Source organism: Dysidea avara, chromosome 12 (genome assembly GCF_963678975.1).
Source record: "Dysidea avara chromosome 12, odDysAvar1.4, whole genome shotgun sequence".
Classification (NCBI taxonomy): Eukaryota; Metazoa; Porifera; class Demospongiae; order Dictyoceratida; family Dysideidae; genus Dysidea; species Dysidea avara.
Genome location: NC_089283.1, coordinates 20,376,942 through 20,392,605, shown reverse-complemented (window position 1 = coordinate 20,392,605; position 15,664 = coordinate 20,376,942).

The following is a 15,664-nucleotide window of genomic DNA, read 5'->3' as shown; positions in this document are numbered from 1 at the left end:
TTACAAAAACACAAAATATTCTAATACTGAAACAGTCACTTCTACCTGATTGCTCTATTAGAGTTATTGACTGTTCTATTAGAGTATATCGATCTTTTTCTCAGTAAAGCGTATTCACACGTAGGTTCCAGCATAGATCAGTAATTTTTCTGGTAGTTGTTAGTGCTACACTTGATGCTTTTAGGATTCCACTGTGGTAGTAAAACAAGCAAGTACATGTACAAACGAAAGTTATTTTATTCTCACACGTGATAGGAATCGGTAGCCGCAACAATATAACGGCCGATTCCGATACTTCATGAAAACAGCAGTATCGGCCCGATACCGATACCGATACTAGAATCGGTGCAGCCCTACTCACAATACAGCAAAGTAGCAAAATCCAACCTGTACAATGAACCTATGGCCTTTATCAAGCATTTTCTGTTTGTCATTCCTGTTCCCATTTTCATAGGATTCACTATGCACACACTAGTCGACTTCCAAGTAGGTGCTTGCTTGAGGTAAGACATCTAAAACCTTTGCTCACCATTGGCAGGTAAACAAACACAGCTAAGAACAATGACATACAGTGTACACAATTTTGTAAGATAGCACATTAGTAGTTTTAACAGTCAATTTTTTCATTACCTCATGACCATGATTTATCCTTACAAATACAGTACAAATACAAAATGATGGCACAATTAACTGTTACATATGTTCAAATGTTTACTGAGTTCCACAATCGATCATGTGTTGTGAGCAAACTCAATCACTAGGGAAAGCCTATGAACAAGTCTACTACTATGCCAAACAAATTATGAGTGAGTTCTTTTGTTGAGTTAGTTTGTGTGCATATGGCATGTTAGTGTTTCGTGTAATAATTACCCCCCCCCCCCCCCCCCCCCCCCCAAAAAAAAACACCTAATTATGAGCCATCCACTCCACTGTGATTTGTATAACTGATTGTTTCCTCTTGATCTCTGCAATGTACAGAAATATTCAAATTTATTACCACACCCACATATTTGAAAATGCTATACCAAATGACACAAGGGTGGAAATATGTAGTATGTATTTATTACTGTGTCCACAGCCTTAAGCTGTCACGTGTGCAACTACCACCTTACATATGACATGATTGCGTTGTTGGACAATTGTTTAGCTGGTGAATAAACTTCATTCAATAGGCTTCATTACTTCATCGTTGCTAGATGTTACTCAGGGATTACTAACAAGATTATTAACTTCGTAATAGCATTACATTTGTAAGTGAGTTATATTACCAGCTTTTATAGCGTATTTCGTTTTATTACTTTGTTACCACAAAAGTAATAATTATTATGTAACACGTTACACCCAACACTGCATGTTTCAAAATTTTCCTTGGGGAGCATACCCCCAGATATCATGATCATGCTACGCATGTTGTTGATGCTACATGAGTACATGTGCTTTGCAACTAGACACTATTGGTTCCCACCCTCATCCAATTTTGCACTCAGCCAGGACCAGAAACAGGAATACAACTTGGGATGGCCTTTTTGCATTGGTTTACTCGAGCTGAATCATGAAGAACAAATAATGAACAACAGTACAAAGAATGTGTCTAGCTACATTGTAACTATAACTTGGTTACTTTCAGACAGTTGTCATTCCTAGTTACAAAGGCATGTAACTAGTAATAGTACTAGTTACTTTAAAAGGTACAAAAGTAACTATAGTTACCCCCAACTCTTGTGTAACTGACAGTTGTGAATATATTATAGTTAGAATACATACTTGAATGTTCTTACAGACAATGGTGAATAGAATATGTACTTGTGTGAACAGCTATGGTTGTACTGATATAATTGGCATTCAATAGAAGATCATGAATTTTCGTTAGTATTGTTTGGCTTCTCAGGTGGTTTCTCTGGCTTAGGCCATGGATTCCAGAGCAGCATTGTGCTAGTTAGAAGGGACAATCCAAGACTGCAGTAGAACGAAAAGGTAATTATGACTTGTACTACATGAAGTTTGTATTTTGATGTGTTGGAGCAATAATCACTTGCACCTAAACAAAACAGTGCATAAGTGTCAAACATTTGAAGAGTTAACAAAGGAACTGTTGCCAATTGAGCAATATATTTGGTAAGTGTTAGAAAAATCTTTATTAAACCATTAGATAGTAAAGAAGGATTCTTCTTAATTTTATGGCAAAAAGACGAGCAGTCAGTCACATCAGATAGTTCAAGTGGTTTTGGATCTTCTGTCTCTTCCACATCACCTTCTTCCTCTTCTTCATCTTCCACAATTTTTTTATTTTTCTTCTCAAGGTCTTTTTCTATTTTGACTAGATTGATAGCTTCACCTGCATTATAGTATCCCACAACAAACAGTTTGTAATACTGATACCATACAATTTCTGTACATTGCTCAAGTACTGTAATAATTGTTATTTGCTCTTCCTCCTTTTCTGGTTTATTATTCTTTTTCTGTTCCTTTCCTTGCTCTACTTTACTCGTAACGACTAACTGACAAAACAATATACTGTGAAGAACCAGCCATATCACACCACAAATACTAAACCAACCAATGTAGAAAGCGCGATGTACTGCCTTGCAAGTGCAATTAACAAGCTTATCTTCATCTTTCTCATCAGTATCAAAGATTCCATTGACAAAGGTATACACAATATAGAAAACACCTAGTACAATCAATGAACAAAATAATTGCTTGTCATCAAATGCTCCAGAAAGTTTGCTTTTCCAATCTTTGTACAATGTCTTTGTCTTCACCAGGCCTTTGGCAGTATTGGTCATGATAACTACTCCTGGCTTGGTAGAAGAATTATACTGATAGGTATAAATAAGTACTGACACAGTGTAAACTGATATGTACCTCTGGATTTGCTATTAAACTTAATCCTGCATGCATGCAGCTACTTGTACATGCAGCATGCACTATACTGCATGCAAGCCTTATCACTTACTAATATAAAAGCATTGTTAATACTTCTACTATCAACTCTTTTCAACATCCGTAGAATTAACTATAGCTATGTCATTTGTTACAAACAAGGCTCTTGGGTTTATTGAAGATAATGGAAAAAACTTTGATGAAAAGAACAAAAAGACCATCAAGTTTCTTGCTGACGTCAAGGTGGTATATATATTTACATACATTTATGTGTCAGTTGTCAATTTGATATCCACCACTGCACGCACTGAAGCTCTTGACGATGAAGACTGTAATAGGACATATAATCTTTCACCATTACCAGAACACACCAATGTTCAAGTAAGGCTCATTGGTAATGCTGTGTTGTGGAGCTGCAGAGATGAATCAGTTACCAAGTACTATTACCAGTTTTTGTATAAGATGCTTATTGTTGTATTAACAGTAGCACTGGTGGGGTTTTTCTTTGCAAAATTAATTGCATTGATAACGGTTCTGTGTAATACAAAATATGCACTGAACAAACTGTGGCACTTGGCAATTATTTCTGAACTAATCCAAAAGGTAAAAACAGACAATAGACCCAACAAGGACAGTGCAGGGGTTAATTTAGATCAGGGAGCAGGTGATGTGATTGCCGACAAACAAGCCAATGATACTAATGATCAACATGACAATGGTGATGATCAACCAAACGTTACAGCTGTTGATGTCAATGCAGTAGATATCACCAGTGATGTGGTTACTGATCAACTAACTAGCTCTATCAGTGATCAACATAACAATGGCAATGGTCAAGAAACAGTTACGGTTGTTGATGTCAATACAGCAGATATAACTAGTGATGTTATTGGCGATCAACCAACAGACATGGTTAGCTCTACTGATGATCAACAGAGACAAAGTGATGAACAACAAACAGCTACAAATATTACTACCATTGAAACTGTCAAAGATATGAGTAGCGATGCCACTACTAGCCAGTAACTACATACAAGGGATCATATAACTGATACTACTGAGCCAGATACAAAGCAATGCGAAGAAGGGAGACATCCCAACATCAGTTCAACTAATGATAAGCTTGACATCAGCTGTAATCCAAAAAATGAAGAATTTTGCAAACATCTTTTTTTCAAATATCTACCAGATGAGATTTATGAGCAAATCAAAGAATGCAAGATTAAATCACGTCTAGCTATGATAATTCCTATCATTTTATTGTTCTTGCTAGTAGCAGCAATGGCTATTTCACTCTTGTCATATGATTTACACCCACTAGGATGTATAATGGGACCAGAAAAAGATGACATAAAATACAAGGCAAAAAAGCAGAAAGTTGAAATTGATTTTCCTGATTCACTTGAAAACTTTCAGATAGCAGCAGGCTGCAGCGTTTTTATTTTAGGTGTGTTGTATTTACTTTTAGCATGGGTGTTTTGGAGGTCTAGTGAACATATTTCCTATCATCTCCTAAAAAATAAAGCACAAAAACATATTACAGTGGAACTTGCTGAATTTAACAGTAAAGAACGTGCTAAGCAGCAATTAGCTTGAAGATTACATGTATTTCTTAACTAGCTATTACAATATTGTACTATTTATTATATATCACAATATTGTACTATTTATTATACATTACAATATTGTACTATTTATTATACATCACACACCTGATATACATGTACCGTGTAGTTACTCTGCTACATATATTAGTATGTACATATGGTATGATCTACAGAGATTTCTGTGCACACATAGTATGATTCAGCATGAACATTGATCAAACTTCTATTGTGCATGTGTGTGTGTGTGTGTGTGTGTGTGTGTTGTACTTAGCTTTGTCTGTTACAAATGGTTTCACAGTATTGGTGGATTAATTTTCAGTACACAATAGTAGGTCAGACAGTTAAAATACTTATTTAAAGCTTCTTTCCCAATTGGGGTCGTGTGACTGTTTCACTGGTAGCATACAGAAGGTGTGTACTCATTGATATGCTTTATATAGTAACTACAGCCTATGAAAATGCCATGGTATGTATGAAATTATCCTGTGTATGAAATAATTTGTCATTGCCATGAAATTTCTTTTTTCATAGTGGGTATTTCATGCCATGTGAATGACTTTCATGGAACATTTTCATGGGGGTCATTTCACTTTAGGGTAAGCCATAGGCATTTCATGGTATGGCTCTCTAATAGGAGAAGATAGCTCTAGGTTTGCTTCTAGAGTGAACTATGTATCACATACTGTATACAACAGGAGATGTTGACCGAACACCTTAAGTAGGTGCATATGATTATGTGGTTGCACTGTTTCACTGGCTATTTGCTGGCAGTGGAGGCTATTGAGAATGTTACATACATTTAAAAAACCTAGAGAAAAAAACCTAAGAAAGCAAAAAAACCTTAAGTTGCCTTAGCTGGGATAGAAACTATGGCAGATGGGTAGCTGCAGCACCAGTGGTACAGTAGTTATGTACAAGTGTGGACCATGAGTAAAGATGCTGGGGCTTGAGCCCTATAAATGTCCAACTGAAGTGAAGATGAAACCAAAGCTGAACCAGCACTAACCTTAATGCTAATACTACTTGTCGCATGCCCTAAAGTACGAGACTTGAGGTAAACTACTGGTCACGTTCCCTATAGTCGAATACTTGGGGCATACTACTATTCCAGCACAATAGCCGTGTGTGCTTGTTAACCGGTACAATATCCACTATGTAAGTATTTATTAACCAATTGCTTGTTAGCTACGTAGTACTCCTCATATACACAGTACTTGTAAAGATGCATGCAAGGGTTTGTTGTGGTACTTTCCAGAACACCATGAATACTGCAATGTAGTTCCAAGAAATCCCTAATTGAATATTGGTCAGTTAAAATTGGATATTCACAGTTTGTTTATGGTAAATTCCAATTGTCATCATTGTCACTACTAGGACTATTGTCTCCATTCTATGACTAAAATTTGTAAGTACGCACACTCTCAAATGCTGAATACAGCAACAATATACATAGATACATACATAGATACATACATACATACATACATACATACATACATACATACATACATACATACATACATACATACATACATACATACATACATACATACATACATACATACATACATACATACATACATACATACATACATACATACATACATACATACATACATACATACATACATACATACATACATACATACATACATACATACATACATACATACATACATACATACATACATACATACATACATACATATACATACTTCATCTCTAATAGTAATCTAGGAAGCAATGTACATAGCTATATGTTACATGTTATACGTTACATACACTGTGCTCTTTAATACTCCGGACTAACGTGATAAAGTTCCAATAACTGCTATGTATGAATATGCTTGGCTGACAGATGCCATTCAATAAACCAGTATTGTGGTCTCACTGCAGCTATCAGTTAATCAATGCCTAGCAACGATAACAATGGGTAAAGAACAAGTGCAGTGGATTTATTGAAGAGTCTATATAATAGACATGAATGCAAATTTTTGCTGTACACAACTATGCAGCTTGGGGGTCCGCAACTCCGAAAAATCCTGTACAAGATTTCAAATCTTTGTGATTTGGCAAGATTTCAAGCAATTTATGGCAAGATTTCAAGATTTCAGAGCATTTAAAATCTTAGATATCTGGAATAGTAGCATCATGTGATACGCAGAATCATTTCTCGAGTTCTCTATAAACTTGTAGGGTTGCCGGATGTAGCATACATGATGCTGCAAATATGAAAGTATACAGGAAATATACGGACCTTTACAGCAATTTTCAGAGATTTCAGATTACAAAATCAACAAGATTTCAAAGAGGGCTGTACAAGATTTCAAGGGAGTTGCGAACCCCTCGATGCAGCTAACACACTTAAATACATAACTACACCAATAAAACTTTTATACAGCTACTAGACTACTGTAAATTATGTACTAACACTTTTAGTATCTCACTATTGGGTCTTATTTGATTGATGCATGCCTATAGCTTATAGTCTCACCAGACTAGTTATTTGTTGGTCAGAAAAGAAAAATAATTGAATTCATAATTACAATCAACATCTATACAGAAAGATTTAAACCTTAACAATGTAGTCAAAACACTTGGAAACTCTAAAATGATAATGCTGGAAGAGCTCAATCTTGAATAATTTCAATTTCATAACAAAGATCAGTGTGAGGATTAGCTACAGAAGTTGTGCAATACGTAATCTCTTGGTGAGTTTAACTCATGATTACTCTGATTGTTCTATTAGAGTATTGACTGGATTCTGGAAACCAGTGAAACCCCTCTAGAACCACGCCTGGTACTAAGTATCAGCTAATACTGAAGCAATGTCTATTGTGCATTGAAACCACATCTATAAGTCACCAAAGTAGCTTGTAATACGTCTATCCTGTAGGGTACTACAAATACAGAATCTGGACACAAATAGTGTCTCATAGCATGAATGTGCATTTTCATCCTTAAAATTAATTTACTAGTCAAGTTAGACTTGACAATCTCTTCAATAGTCTCACAAGCGAGAATTTATTGTGGCTTTAATTTATCCCCCCCAAAAACACCTTTGCTGTAAAAAAAGGCGCGTCCAAGAAACTACAAGTATCTGTAACCCAATGTAAAACAGATAAGCTGTAGAAAAACACTCCATGAAATTAATGGGTAACTGAAAGAGCTGATATCTAGAGCGGCCAAGAATCAATAATGTTACTACAACTGACTATGATTACCAAAGAATACCTTGGCTGTAGAACAGGTAAATAAAAGTAACTGGCAACCAAAACAGCTGATATCTGAAGCGGCCAAGAATAAAAGTATAAAGGCGGCCAAATTACCAGCCAATTAGAGTTACAAAGAATTAATTTAGGATGTAGCAAGAGTGAATGTATAGAACACAGTTGAATGATTAGGATTCAATGTTGCAAGTTTATAATTGTAGTAAGTTGTATCAACTAAACTTTTATTCTTGGCCACTTCAGATATCAGCTGTTTTGGTTGCCAGTTACTTTATTTATCTGTTCTACAGCCAAGGTATTCTTTAGTAATCATAGTCAGTTGTAGTAACATTATTGATTCTTGGCCGCTCTAGATATCAGCTCTTTCAGTTACCCATTAATTTCATGGAGTGTTTTTCTACAGCTTATCTGTTTTACATTGGGTTACAGATACTTGTCGTTTCTTGGACGTGCCTTTTTTACAGCAAAGGTGTTTTTGGGGGGGATATCACTAATTTTTGTCAGTTATATAATTTACAGACCCAATGTTCAAGCCATGGGGGGTGTATGATGAATTCTGCCTTGTAGAGGTGTTGCAACCAAACAGAATCTGCTGATAGGTGGTGAGCATATAACATACATTCCTATAGTAGTTATTAATTTTTTCTTAGGACAAGGGCCAGTGGAAATTACTGGTCATGCCAAGCAATAATGGCTACAGTCAGGGTAACCAAAGATGTGTGTAAAGCACTTATTTGCAAAGCATGCTTTTGTGATCTTGGGGAATGCCACCATCTTGAAATAGCAACTCTGAGATTGCATCTGGGATCTGGGAGTGTTTTCAGACAGAGATGTAAATATTCAGCTATATTGTTCAATGACTGTTCTATTAGAGTATTTTATTGCCTGACTGTTCTATTAGAGTATTTATTGCTTGACTGTTCTATTGGAGTGAATCAATCATTTTGTACTTGTCAATGAATAAAACCTGCTATGACCACTGCCATAGTGCCATGAGGACGACCTATCAACTTGGTTTGCCACTCGTAGAGTTAGATGCTTTGCTAAGGGTTATGAAAGAGATCACAAACATCATACTATTATTTTTATTTCACTACATACAAACACACGCTTACATTATATACAAGCACAAGACGCACACAAAATGTGCAAACACTATACACACATATTCACAAACATACACCACATATTGGTTGTACTCAAGTTAATATCACATCTCTTGTGAAATGCTCTTGTAGAGAGATGGTAGTGCCTTTACTTGGTGCTACAAAGTTCTTGCAGAAAAGAAAATTGTGTTGTAGATACTGTTTAGTGCCGGTTAATTACACATGTCACTCCATAGTTAAGCCATGAGGATATCCAAGCAAGTGTCTTTGGTGTTGCGACTGATGTTCCAAGTTAGTTGTATGTGTGTTTAATTTAAGGTTAAGTTCAGTACCTGCTTGTTCTTTTACAGGTCTCACTTAACCTTGTGTCATCATGCAGACATCTGAATATTGTGCAAGCTCTGTGGAACAACCCCAACTCATGACAATCACGAACCACATGCATATGTACATTCAAGCAATCTGTTACAAAAGTTGAAAGCCACAACACAAGCTCATACCAGCAAACCACGAACCACATTCCAGCAATTTGTTACAAACTTTGTTGCACCATGGTATGTGCATAATGATCAATTAATGAAAGCCACAACACAAGCTCCATGGTGCATTAATGGAAATAAATAAGTTCCACCTGACTGACAATTATCACGTGACCTATTTAGGGGATATCCCTTGGAAAGACCCTGCACAGTAACACTTCAAGTGAAAGTGAATGACACTTGATACGCGATTTATATTATTATTGATGGCAGTCCATGTCTTGAGGGAGAAGTATAATATTATTAAACACTAAAATACATTAAAGTACAAGTACCGCATTGTAGAGCCATAACCAAGAACAAATTCCACTTGACTGACAATGATCACGTGGCCTATTTAGGCGAAATCTCTTGGAAAGTCCCTGTAACACCTCAAGTGAATACACGTGATACGCGGTTTACATTAATAAATTATTATTGATGGCAATCCATGTCTTGAGAGGACTGAATACTACTAAATATATTGGATTTCAATGGAGCGACAAAGCGTACTTAATTGATTGGAAACTAAGATAGACTACGTAGAGTCTACACCACTTGAAGAAGAACGTTGAGTGGATATTAAAGAGTCTCCGGCGAGAATACTGATGTCCTCGGCTCTTTGTGGAGGTTTAGTAACGAAAAGAGGAGTGGAGGTTCAGTAACGAAAGGAGGAGTGGAGGTTCAGTAACGAAAGGAGGAGTGAAAAAAACTGAGGCTGGTGTACAAAGTGCCACATGTATTCACACTGATTAACCTCATGTATGCGATTGGTTTTTACACTGTCAGATGTTTGCACTGACTAATGCAAGTTCACTGAGACCAAGCTGAAAACTTCTGTGATGGTACCAAGTTGAGTAGCAGCAAGTACCAATATTTTCCCGCTTGAAATTATATCTCATGGATGGATTGTCAACATGGCGTACTCGTACAGACCAAACAGCTTTCAGTATTGTCACTGTAGTGCCAATTTAGAAGTCCTGGAACTAGGTGGAAGAAGTAAGGTAATCTACATGATGCTTATACAAAAAATACTCTTTCACATTGCATACTGGTCTTTATGTACAGTGAAACCTGTCTAATCAGGACACTGTGTAGCAAGGTCACTGCTGGGCCAACTTGTGAATCCTCAAACGTATTACCTCAAGGGTGTGATGAATTTTCAGGTCCTCAAATTTTGTACTACCTCAAGATGTGATGAATTCCCCAAATCTGTCATTTACGTAAAAAGTGACAGATTTTTAGTTGTATTGTATTTAATGCCTGCCTGTCAATTTTACAGGTACAGGGTGCTTGGTCATAGCATGCGGTTCTCTTACTAGCAGTGCTACATACATAACTTGGCTAGAGCTGCTCTAAACTTGGCAACTAAGATCAAGGTTCGGGGGGGTAAGTAGACAAATGAATTTTATAATGTTATGTAGTTCTCAATTGTCAGGTGTGCATGGACTGTAGTAACATCAAGGACATTGTGGATCTTCAGGTCAGCAGTGCTACATACATAACCTGCTCTAAACTTGGCAACTAAGATCAAGGTTCAGGGGGGGGGTAAGTAGACAAAGGAATTTTATAATGTTGTGTGTTCTTTAGTTCTCAATTATCAAGTGTACGTGGACTGTACACCAAGTGTGCGTGGACTGCAAGGACGTTGTGGATCTTTAGGTAAGTCTGTGTGTATACTAAGATATATTTGTATTACCTCAAGGGTGTGATGAATTTTCAGATCCCCAATCTGTCATTTGCGTAAAAAGTGACAGATTATTAGCTGGATTGTATTTAATGCCCTGTCAATTTTACAGGTACCGGGTACTTGGTCATAGTACGCGGTTCTCTCACTAGCAGTGGTACATACGTAAAGATCAAGGTTCGGGAGAGTACTTTATATAGACAGAGGAATTATATAATGTTATGTGTGTTCTTTAGTTCTCGATTGTCAAGTGTACGTGGATGATGAGGCCTGATAAGATCTTGGCATTATATCTCAGTTGATTACAATCTTCTGAATTTCCAGGATGAGGCGTACAGTTGCAATGGGACTAACTACAGTGGAACCTGTCTTAGCGGCCACCTGTACAGAAAGGCCACCTCTTTAAAAAGACCAGCTTTAAATTCCTGTGAGAAGTTTATGAACTAATTTACCTGTCTAAAGCAGCCACCTGCCTATTAAGGCCAAGAAATCTTGGCCTGAAGGTGACCAGCTTAGACAGTTTCCATTTTATTGTTAATGTCACAAACAATTAATGTGATATATTTTGTTATGTAACATGTGTATTAATTAAATGACATGCATGACGAAAGCCACAATGGGAGTGACTACTTGCTGTTAGGGTGCATGGGTAATGCTATGTAACAAGCTGGTTTGAGCACCACCAGAACACACAATACACCATGTGTGGTGTGGCAACAAGAATTATGCTTGGAACACCTTCTCTAGTGACACTACGTTCTTGACGCTTTCACACTTGTTTATAAGACATCTGTCAATTATCAACGCACACATGAGGCGTGGCACTAAATGGAGTTTAAAAGATTTCTGCTTAAAACACCTTCCCTAGGGAACTTATGGTTCTACACGCTTTTATGACTTGTTTATCAGACATTAGGGCTTGTGTCCACATCGTGTCTTTAAAAGTTATTGTAGGGATTAGAGGTTTGATCGAAGAAAATACGCGTATAAACAAACCAGGATTAGATAATGTCAGTGCTAGATGGACTGTACAAACATGGGTAAGTTGACTGGTATAAGGTGACGCTAGGTGTAACACAAGGTTGAGAAATAAAGCAAAATATGTCTAAATACGCCTTTAATACCGGTCGCAAGAAAACTACTACTACTACTACGAAAAAAGATTTTTTTTATTACGTAACGCAATACAAATCTATTGAGAGATGTTGCATAATTCAGGGCTAATATTGTGAAACCGTCCCTACACATAAATAACTCACAGTAGCGGCTGCGCATCTTTTAATTGGGCGTGCGCTTTGTAGTTTCTTGGCCGCGTGCCTCACTACCGTGAGTCTTGATTACACATAACTTTTTAAAATAATTTGTGTAAAAATTTTTAGATCCAACATATATATAGTGACTGAAAAACTAAATTTTAACTATAATGCTAAAATCTAGCCACCAAAACTAAAACTACCATGTACGTATAACATTGAACACCATGTATATAACTAAAACTTTTTTATTTACAACTATTACCAAAACTTTTACTAAAACTACACTAGTGTACAGTGGAACCTCCCTTATCCGGACCTCTATTATCCGGGCACCTCCATTGTCACGTCCATTGTCATGTCCATTGTCCGGACAGCCCAAATTGGTCATGTGGCTTGTAGTTTATTGACCATAATGAAGTTTGGTTTAGATGAAAGCACAAGGAGGGAGCCTGTTTACCTGTTTGATGGCTTGTTTATTGTACTACTAATAACTACCACTTGGTTGCTAGGTGATAATGCATTTTTACAGCCCAGGGGAGTGACCATGACTGCTCTGTAGTGACTTCCCCCTCTGCCCACTAAACTGCATAGCACTAACTGATAGCAATAACAATATTACTTGTATTTAAGTTAGTCACTTTAGCATAATAGCATGTTATTCTTAGTTACGGACATTTCTGAGATACGGACAGTATAGGTACCAGACCGCCCGGATAAGAGAGGTTCCACTGTACATACTATCAGAACACTTCTTACAAGCAAATACACACATCGCATGCATATAGGGACCAAAAACAAATCTGAAGTGACTGTACAATTAGAGTATTTTATCAACAGGTGTGTGTTTGCAAGTGTATGGTCTATTGGAGTAACTGAACTGAGCACTGTGTATAAGTGAATGGGTTCACTTATTGGAAAACTTTTCTGATTGAACTGGTCTGTACAGAAAAACTGTTTGATCATACCTACCATTAACATACTTCTCTATTCTCCCATTGGTTTTGATAATTAACTCCAATGTATTATTAACACACACTTACCTCATTATTCTAATATCTAACGGTTCAAACTGTAAAGGGGGCTGGACTTCATTTCAGTGGACATAAGTGACATTTGAGTCAACCTATATATAGAACAAACATGAACACATATATGTAGTAGTGATGTGCAATGCACTTGAAAAAACATATGTGTATCTAACAGCTGTGTAGCTAGTCACCGATGCAATACAATATGTAACTGGGCCTGCGAAAATAGGGCATGTGGGCACATGATTTTTGCCTACTTTTTAAAACTTTGATCACTCATAACTTTTGGTAACATTGTGCTATGACAATACAATTTTTTTCAGTTAGGAAGCATTTGATAGGCTTTATGATGCAAGTTACAGAATGCAAATATTCTTTTCCAATACTGAGATACAACCAGTAGAGTGACGGGGTGTATTTGTGCCCATATGCCCAGTTTTTGCAGGCCCAGTCACATATGATACACAACATTTTTCTAAAAAGTCCCTTAAGTGCTATTAAGAGTAAATCTTTTATTATGCATGGGCTGCTAATGAATTTTCACAGCAGAGTTCCAGCTATTACTCCATTCATGCCCCATTGCACTGTTATATCTTTAATTCTTAAACCCGCAAAGAACTTTTGGGGAATGCATGTTTACACAATATGGGCAGGCATGGCAATGATAGGTGCGGTAACTTAATTCTTATGGCCTAAAACAACAGGTTGTTTAAAAGTATGTTCACTGGACTACTTGGAGAAAGTTAAATGAGCACTGTAATTACAGTGGCTTACTTGCTATGAAGCAATGAACAACAGCGAGTCACGTCTCTGTGCTTCAAAATTCTGGCTACGTATGTCTTTAATTTTGACTGTGGGTTTACTCACATGAGTCGTATATGGCCTGATAGAAAATTTTATGGCGAAACAAATAGAACTTGTTGCAAGTTGATAGGAACAACCACCATTGAGTGATGGATAATTTTATAAAGGGTTTGCATGATTCCTTGCCAAAAAGTTATGGCTGGTTTTGGCCTCACTGCTTAGCGTTTGAGAAAAACCTTTGGTATCATTTTAATCCTTGTTACATCATTGGTAGAATGACATAAATTGCATAGCCTTAGGATGGATGCTTCAAAAGTTACAGTGCTTTGTGCAAGTCACATGCATTTGAGCCAGTTTTCTGGCCTATGTGGGTTTAAAGGGTTAAGAGTTAGCCAGTAAGCAGCCCAGTGAAAAATTTAATTAACTTTAATTGAATGTGTGGGTTGTCAATAATTTTTTCATTGTTTGGTAGTAATTTGGTACCAGTTATTACTCCACCGCACTGTTATATAACTAGCTAAAGAGTCTAGTAAACAACTAAGCTACACTGTTTAAATGTACAAAATCAAACCTTCACTTTTCCATGATTGTACATTCAACACAAATATTTGATATGCAAGCATGATATCGGTATTGCGATACAGCTAGATTATTGTGATAATATGATATGCATTGCACAAGCATCACTAATATGTAGGAATTTCCATACTAAAACAACAATTATATGATCATGACAACTTGACATTGATCATGAGGTCATGCACATGCATGTGCAGAAAATAACGGATGTACTCATCAAAAAACATAAAGCAAGTTAGCATCTCTGAAATTGGTCACCTTATAGTCATCTTCATGAGAGTCATCTTCATGAGAGGAGCCTTCATGTTAGCTAATAGTGATTTTTGTCTATGAAAGATCAAAATTTTACTTAAAGGATATATAACATTTTCTTTTTAGCCTCAACATTTCAAAAACTCAAAACGCAACTTCATGTGACCCTCTATGTACAAGTTACCAGCCAATGAACACTAATAGCCATTTAAGTGAATTATGTGAACACAATGAATGTGTTTTATTTATAAGTTTTTGTGGCTTTAAAGGTTAACAAAGGAAGTAAAAACAGTAAGGAATTCCTTAAACCCATCATTTTTGGGATGCTTAGTGTTTGTAGCTGAGGTCATTCTCTGTATCACACTTGTCCCTAATCAACTTAGAAGGTCAAATAGTGACAGCTGAGAAGCTGGGTGTTAGCCCCAACTGACTTGCATATGTTGTAGTGTCCATAAGCTGGGTTGGCTGCAGCAAGGATTGACACTCTGCCATTAAATGTAGTCATGATACCTGCCTGGAATAGAATAAGTGAATGATGTTATGTTATGTTATTATCAATTTTGTCAAAAGACCGGGTTGTACAAAAGGACAAGCCTGTAGGCGTACTTCCCACAAAAAGCACATACACACCAGAAATTACAAAAACAATGACATAAGCAAATACACCTGTAAAACAAAACTACTACAAGAACAAAAATAAATACTAACAAAACA